Source organism: Solanum lycopersicum, chromosome 9 (genome assembly GCF_036512215.1).
Source record: "Solanum lycopersicum chromosome 9, SLM_r2.1".
Lineage (NCBI taxonomy): Eukaryota > Viridiplantae > Streptophyta > Magnoliopsida > Solanales > Solanaceae > Solanum > Solanum lycopersicum.
In genome coordinates this window covers 29,721,885-29,729,735 of record NC_090808.1, presented here as the reverse complement: position 1 = coordinate 29,729,735, position 7,851 = coordinate 29,721,885, and the positions used below count along the sequence as shown (strand labels likewise).

The 7,851-nt window shown below is 33.0% G+C and overlaps 1 long non-coding RNA gene across 2 annotated transcripts; it reads right to left on the bottom strand.

Moving 5' to 3' along the window:
• Nucleotides 1-648: 648 nt before the first annotated feature.
• LOC109121129 (uncharacterized) lies at nt 649-2,146 on the bottom strand. 2 transcript variants are annotated; one of them, XR_002028521.1, is made up of 2 exons: nt 2,059-2,146; nt 649-898 (listed from the first exon to the last, which is right to left on the bottom strand). It is a non-coding gene; the product is annotated as an uncharacterized lncRNA (long non-coding RNA). The 2 variants fall into 2 exon arrangements; XR_002028520.2 differs by having other exon boundaries at nt 2,015-2,134.
• Nucleotides 2,147-7,851: the final 5,705 nt, after the last annotated feature.

The window sequence follows — 7,851 nt, the reverse complement described above, 5'->3', positions numbered from 1 at the left end:
GTTGGACCTTTAATGAAGTCAAACTTGAATTCCAAATTTCAGATTTTCGTCGGGGAACAAGTCCGCGACACGGAGCTGCTCCCGCATGATTTTCTAAATTATTTTTCCAGATAGTGGAGTCCGCAAAGTCCTCGCAATGCAGATTTGAAATTTTACCAAGGGCCATCCAAGTCCGTGACGCGGACTTGTTTCTCCTATGTGTAATTTGGTTGCTTCCTTGGCAGCTTATCAAGACAAGTTTGGGGTCCTCTCGTGGACCCGTAGGGTGATCCTTGAGGGGTCCAACCTGGACGTATTCATTATATATACTATGTTTTACCTATTTAAAGTAATTTTACAAGATTTAGACCTCATACAACGCCTCTAAACCTTCTTGAAACCTAAGGATGTTTCACTAGTTAAACTAGACTAGCTTCGGACGTCACATAAGTTTTTTTATGTTTACTCCAACACTTCCTAAATGATTTATTAACATTATTTTAGGTCTTATGACTGTGTTACTATTCTTATATCAACATCTTATGCTCTAGTTAAAGTCATAGACATTCAGAGTGTTACACCTACAGATGTAACAAGCCGTATGAAACCCCGGGACGGCTCATACTAGTAATTTAGCATAAAATAACATAAAGTAACAGAAATGAGAGATAATTTTAAACTTATTAATACAGTCAAATTCTTTATAAAACGTAGAGGAAGTCTAACATCATTGCCTCAAACCATCTAAATATCATAATTATAATTTAGGTACATAACTCATGAAATAATCCATGACTTAAAAGAAAGACATAAAATAAAGTGGTCATGACATCCTCTAATCCAATGAGGACACTCCAATCTTCACTTTCATGAGGTACTATTATCCTAGCCACAAGAATGAGTGTCAATGTCGCGGACCCTACATTTGATAAGAATGTAGGCAAAGTATGTGTTAGCAAGTAACAAATATAATAGCTACCATAAAAAACATAAAAAATATTGATAGTCAATACAAACCATAAGCATAATCGGCGCACATAAATAAACATCAAAATAAGAAAGGAGTATTTCGCCAACAACCTTACCCATACTTAGTCAAGACTTGGGACATCCGCCTCTAATGAATCTTACCACATGTAAAGCATCTCTAGGAACAATCCAAGTTATTCATTCATTACATCATAGCTCATTATTCATGCTTACTTTTAAATACACAAGATTTGCCATTTTGCCTAGCTTATAAAGGCAAATGGGTATTCACCTCTTGCCTTACTTATGTTCAGATTGTGGGTACTCGCCTCCACAACCTCATCATATGATGCAGTTACTCGCCTCCACATCATTTATAATATAATGTGTACTATCCTGCACATTACTTCATAGGAATCATGGGTACTTGCCTCCATGTACATTTATCATAAGGAGAACTTGGGGATTCATGTCTTGTTCAATTTTCAGGAGTAAGGGAATCACGTTACATCCTTTCATATGGAGGTCAAGGGTAAATGAATCTAGCCTCATCAATTACACATTATATTAGACTAGAATAATTTTAGGTGTGAAATCCTTTCATGTGAAAAAGGCTTTCACATTCATAATTAGCAATTTATGTAGGAAGTATCCCTTTCACAACAATGACGTCAATTACTAACAATTCTTATCATACGTTTTATTCTCAAGACCAATATTTCCTAATCATCGTCTAAGATTCATTCTCAAGAAATTCTACTTATAATTCACCAATCATATGAGGATACATATAAACCCACAAATTTTACCTTTAGGCATCAACCCAATTATATTAATTCTAGGTTAGAATGGAATAGGGGTTGATACATGTAATTTCATTCTTAAAATAGGTGATTATACTAATTCTATATTAAAAAATCATAACCAACTCAATCGGATCCATAATCATCATAACCCACAACAATTGAAGAAACCATAGCTAGAATTCGGGAATTCCTTCTCAAATTGGAGAAATTCTAGGTGACTCAATGGATGGAAGATATCAATGGATGAATTGATATCATACCTTGATTATAATTAGATGAAAATCTTGCTAATTGCATACTTTACCTTCACCTAGATTCCTCTTATTCCATCTTCTTCCAACTTCTAGAGAGAGAATATTTAAGAGGATTTTCTTTTAAGATGTGAGAATAAGTTCAATGCGGGGATGTAGGGGTTAAAAATGTTTATATAGGCATCCTAGAAATAGGGAAAACAACACCAATGTGATTTAATTAAAACCAAAAAACAACCAATTTCCCCTACAAATAACCGCCAGGCCACGACCTAAGGACACAGTTGACGTACCGTGGTCTGAAAAATAGCCCATCCTAGTAATCTGTGGTTCGTGGTCAGCAACATGGTTTATGGGGTCTCAAACTACATGCCCCCAACCATGGAGAGTGGTCCGACCAACAATTCTTTTGTCAGGTCGTTGTTCAAGACCTCAAGTCAAGCCTGGGCAGGCCAAACACGGACACAACTAGTATTCGTGGTCCACTCCTTGAGCCGTGGGTGAACAACGTTGTTTGGCTGTTGTAGTACATGGAAAGTTGTGGTTTGCCCTTTTTCAGATATGGGTTGCTGCATTATCTTCTCCTTGGGATCATTCATCCTCGCAAGAGATTCTAAGCATGTTTCTAAAAAAAAAACTAAGGACTAGCAGCCCATCATGCATGCAACTTATCTAAATACCACAAGTAAGGAGGAACTTCATCTCTAAGATAAATATCCTCAATGCACTTTAAGGGAGTAGGTTCAACATCTAACCACCCAATGTGCATAAAAACATGTTCAGATTTTTCATATTCAAGGAGGAACTGCCTTCTCCATCTCAAAACATACTCAACACAATCTCATGATGCTCATATGAAATTCAGTCTCAAAAAGCATATCTAAAAATGTCATCAAGTCATCTCATTGATTCTATAGGCAGCTCATACTCAAATGCACTACAATATAAGGAAACTCAATAACATATAGTCCGTTTCTTTCAAAACAGAGCATGCTAAACATAAGGAAATAATGGGACATCTAAAAGACAAATGAATTCAAATCATAAAAAACCAAGAGGAAACTCATTACCTCAAGCTAGCGTAAAAGGACAAAGATGAGGATTGCATGACTTTATATCGGCCTTCCATAAACCACCCTTGACTAAGTGGTTTCTCTACAATACCTTCATAGAAGAAACTTCCTTGTTTCTCAATATTTTAGCTCGCCTGTCTAGAATCTCAACTGGTACTTCTTCATAATAGAGACTTTCATCTACTCCCTATCCTTCTAGGGAACTATGGATGTTGGATCTGCAACACACTTTTGGAGAATAGAGATTGTAACACGTTGGAAGTTTTATAGCTTAGACTAGAGCTTAGTCTATTGAAAAATTATTAAAATGATGTTTCTAGACCTATACTAAAATAATGAACTCAATTAGAAAAGCTTAGAGCCTAAACAATAAAAGAAAGACCTTGACGTCCGCAAACTAGCTAATTTGAACTAGTTGACGTTCCTATGTTTTGTGAATGTATGGTAGTGTCAAATGAATTCTCAAACTTGTAAGAAGACTCTAAAGAGGTAACATGTAATACAAAGGGTCCAAACATTAGGTAAGGACTCCCTAAGGACCGCCCGAAGGGTCCTATGATATATGATGTGGCTAAAATTAGATGCGTCCTTTTGGGTGTTCTCGAAAACACCAAGATAATATTAAAAAGAAGAGCATAACTTAAAGAAAAAGGTAGCATCCCGTACGATACTCTTTACCATCGTTTTTGCATTTTTTGTGCATAAAATATTAGCTTGGTTATTCGAATACATTCTTGCTTCAAAATCCATGAATGTTAACATCCTTGTCTGATTATTGAAGTGTGATGTGTGTTTATTAAAAATACAAATATATCTATCGACATAATATAAGTATGGCGATAAAATGATTGTGAGTCCATTTGATACAACAAATGTGACTCTACTGATAAAATTTTTGAAAAATAAAAGCTCGTATGTCGGTAGGATACATGAGAATCCATCAATAGGATATTTTGCACTGTAAATGTTTGTCCATTGGAAGGATAAAAAAGAAAGAACAATTAATAAGATATGTTTGAACAAAATAAATGCATATCTATAGGTGGAACATTTTAGAATCCATTGATATAGATTTATTGAGCTATTTGTAGGATATAAATACTTGTTTATCGGTAGGATAAATGAAGGCCACCCATCAATTCGATATACATACATGTTCATCGGTAGTACGAATGAAAATGATGTATCGATAGGATATGAATGTATGTCAATCGGTTGCATGAACAAAGACGGTCCATCTGTATATTATAAATACATGTCCATTTGTAGGACGAGTAAAGATAATCCATTGATAGGATATAAATGTATGCCCATCGGTAGGACATATGAAGGTGATCCATTGGTAAGATATTTGGAAAACGAAATATATGTCCATCAATTTAACATATGGTAATTCATAGATAGGATAGATGTGAACATTGCCACTTCAGGCAATGTAATATGAATATTCTTCAACCCAAGGCTCCTCCAACTTCAATATTAAATATATAGGGTGCATATCCTTCACCTCTGAAAAGATGCGACTTATAAATATCTTTTAACATGAACCTCCTCTGACTTCAATGCTAGTGGAATTGTAACACTTGGACTTTCCCAGTGATTTTTAGGTCTCTCAGTGAACAACAGGAAGGCAGAACTTGTGTGTTGAGAGTAATCCCCGATGACTCGCAGCCGTCAAACTACTCATACACAAACAACAAAAATAGTTAACCCTACTATTAGTGTATCTCAACAGCTAAATCCTCTTACTTTTGGGAGCTTCTTACATCCAAAATTTCATATGATTGTATGTGGGAAATTATGATTGTAGTGCGGAAGATGAAATTCACTTGGAGTATGCAGATGGGAAAAAAAACTTTGACGAAGTGACTACATTTTTATGATGCAAAAAAATCTAAACATCCTACTCCAATGGGAGATTCTGATAAAGTAAAGCAACAGTGACAAGACCTTGAGTTTTATTCCTTATAAGAAGCAATGGTGACGAAGGAATAAAATTCATATTCTTACTATTTTTGCAGTTTCTTTTATCAGAATCTCCCACAGGAGTAGGATTTTTGAAGTTTCAGCATTAGAAAAAAGTTTTCACCTATTCAGAATCTCTTTTCCGTCTGCATTTTCCAAGTGAATTTCATAGTCCACACTACTATCATGAGTCTCATCTACAATCTACAAATTTTTAATGGTTAAGAAGCTCCATGAATTAAGTCGATTCAGTTGTTGAGATTGATCAGTAACATGGTTAACTATTTTTTGTGTTTGTGCATGACCTGTTTGTCGGCGGTGAGTCATCGAGAAGCATTCTCAATTCACAATAATTGCCTTGCTGTTGTACACGGAGAGTCATAAAATCTAGTGCTAAAGCGTTCATGTCTGAATTCTATCTTCCTTCTTCATTCTAATAAAAGTGGAATATATTTTATTTAAATTAACGAGTATGAGTCTAGAGATTAGATTTTGAAATTCCATTTTGGTGATATTTTTACAGTATTTTATCCGATTAGTATGAGTTGTTTACATCCCTAATTAAATAAATTACGGCTAAACATCATGTAGTTCGATCAATTCAATTATATATTTTTTTATCATGAAAAATAAAAATGATTTAAAAGAGTCCCCATCTAGTTTTTGAAATTACAAGGAAAAAAATTAAATTATTAATTTCACAAGAAATTATTTTCAAAATTACTAGATTTTAGGTAAAGGCTACAATAATTTCGAAGAGAAGGTGTTAGACATCCATTGAAATCCAAAATTTTGGGTCTCGGCTAAATTAATTTTTTTTCAAATTTAGGAGAATCTAATAAATGAAAGTAATAATCAATAAAAAAAATCATCGCATTTCATGCGAGGCTTATGAAATCATCCATAATTTCTTCATCCGCAAATTTTAACTTGTAAACTGAGAAATAATATGAATGCAACCTTGATAAAATAAAGAAAAAAAACCAATGGTGACAATTATACCCAAAACATAAAATTATAATTATATGTCAAATATTCAATAAAATAAAAGCGATGTGACAATATATCAAAAATATTATTCTAAGTTGAAATAAAATTAAAAAATAAGTTAATAAAATATAAATGGAATCAAACAACAACAAAAGAAATTTAAATAAAGAAATAGAGGAATAATTTGCCAATAATTAAAAAAATGTGAACAAATAAACACGAAAAACCCACAGTTAAGCATTATTTAATAAGAGAAAATAGATATATCTATAATTTATTATGCAGCAAATTATTAGCAACAACAACTTAATAGCAAAAAAAAATCAATAAAGAACGAGATAAATGCAAACGCCATGGTAGTAAAAACAGGAACTATATTTTTGTAAGATTAACAACAATAAAGAAGCTTAAAATAAACTCCGATAGATATAAAAATACAAAATTAAAAAGGTTACCGAAGTGTTATTTTTCTGAGCAAATCTGAAAGTGAAATGCTTGTCAGAATTGATAGTTTATTCTTCTTGATTTGGCTTCGTGCGCTAGTTTTCGTAGTTGTGTTCTCCATTATTAGCTTCTTTGTGCTAACTAGAAATTCGTTGCCTGCATGAGTTAGAGGCTCATTGGTTCACAGAAAAAAAAAGAGAGATGAAGCGAGGTTTTTTAGTGAATGAAAATGGAAGAAAGTTTGGGGTTGTTTGGGTAGTTGATTGGTAGAGCAGTGAGTTGAGTGGTGGTTATTTTGTGATAGAGAAGATGGGTTGTCTAGTTGTTTACTGGGTATGTCAATGGCGTGAGGAAGGTTCTTTGGGGGGTTGTTGATGGAGGTTTTGGCGGGTTGTCACCAAAAAAAATAGGGAGTTTGGGAGGCGACCGTTCTTTTAGAATATGATAAAAAAAATATTTTAGGCTTAATCTCTTCTTGAAAATTTCCCACAACCCACAGTATTTTTTTACCTAATAAAAACTTAAATAGGGAATAGTTATACAATAAGCTCAATTTATGAGTTCGAGACTGTGGCTATGTATAATTGATTATGAAAATATTCTTATCTACATTTAAATGTATTTCAGAACTTTGCTAAAAAAAAAAGAAAAATTTTTCCTAAAACTAGATAACAAAATTAACAATAACTAGTGTAAAGAATAAAATGAATGAGGTGTAAGAAATGCAATTTAAGAGCATATTCAACAAACTGTGACAAAAAATTATAACAAAGATTAACGTATAAAAATCCTAAAAGTTTGAGACATAAATATGAGTATCGATAAATTTATTAAAAATTATATTTAAAAAATGAAGTTGGGACTATTGAATAAAAAAGACTTATAGATATGAACTTTTAAAATGTTTGGCCAACATGCCAACAATTGTCCTTTTCTTTGAATATGTTTGATGAAAGAAATCATATACAAAGAAAATTGAAAAACTCAATTTTTGTCGAACATATGAACTTCATAAAAATGTGTTTTTTGGGTGTGATGCATGACATTCCTCAATTTGTTATTAGAAGGTTCCACGCTGTGTTGTGTCTTTGAAATCATAATCAAGACCTGCGGCTAAATTTAGATTTATCCTTTAGGATGTTCTCGAAAACACCAAGATAAAACTAAAGAGTAGATCATAATTTAAAGAGAAGTATATCATCCCTACTGACACTTTCTATCATTGTTTTTGCATGATTTTGTGGATACACTATTATCTTGATTATTCAAAGTTATTTTTGCTTCAATATCCATGAATGTTAACAACCTTTTCTTATTGTTGAAGTGTGATGTGAGTTTATTAAAACTACAAACATATCTATCGAAATAATATCA